Consider the following 578-nt stretch of genomic DNA (forward strand, 5'->3'; position numbering starts at 1 on the left):
CACACACTGCAATACCTTGCTTTGAACGACGGCCTAACGAAATGAAATGAAACCACAGAGGCGCAGCGAAGAAGGCAATTGTCACAAACAAATGTTCCCAGAACACACAAAATCAGGGACGAAATTTGTCCCAAACCAAACAAAATCCATGTCTCCTCGTCGCTGCTCGCTTCAGGCCCCGTCAGTGTCTCTCAGGGACACTTTCCCTCTCCCTTAATACGCCCTAAACGCCGCTCAGGGGACACACTAACCTCTCCAAGACACACGCACTCGCTCCGTATAAAACACCGAACCGCGCTTCATAGGAGTAACTCGCGTCTACGGTTGAGAGGCCAAGATGAAGCGGAGGTCGCGTATTGAGACCAAGGGGGAGGGAATTAATGCTTGGGGAGGAGTTTATTACTCGGTGAAAGTTATGATGAGTTTTTGCTTTCATTTAATGAGTTTAACAACTGTACTATTCTTCGCGGGTTGTTGGGATATATGACGATAATATAACACTTGCGTCTGTGCTGTGGATCAGTGTATTTACATATCATTTGCATGTTACACTTGCTGGCTGCTCTTGGTGACTTAAC

At 46.9% G+C, this 578-nt stretch overlaps 1 protein-coding gene across 1 annotated transcript in view; it reads right to left on the reverse strand.

The window, feature by feature from the left end:
• The window catches only part of LOC119582300 (vasoactive intestinal polypeptide receptor 1-like), a 35,303-nt gene that overhangs the window by 600 nt on the left and 34,125 nt on the right, over nucleotides 1-578 (reverse strand). The window lies entirely within an intron of this gene.

Source organism: Penaeus monodon, chromosome 15 (genome assembly GCF_015228065.2).
Source record: "Penaeus monodon isolate SGIC_2016 chromosome 15, NSTDA_Pmon_1, whole genome shotgun sequence".
NCBI lineage: Eukaryota > Metazoa > Arthropoda > Malacostraca > Decapoda > Penaeidae > Penaeus > Penaeus monodon.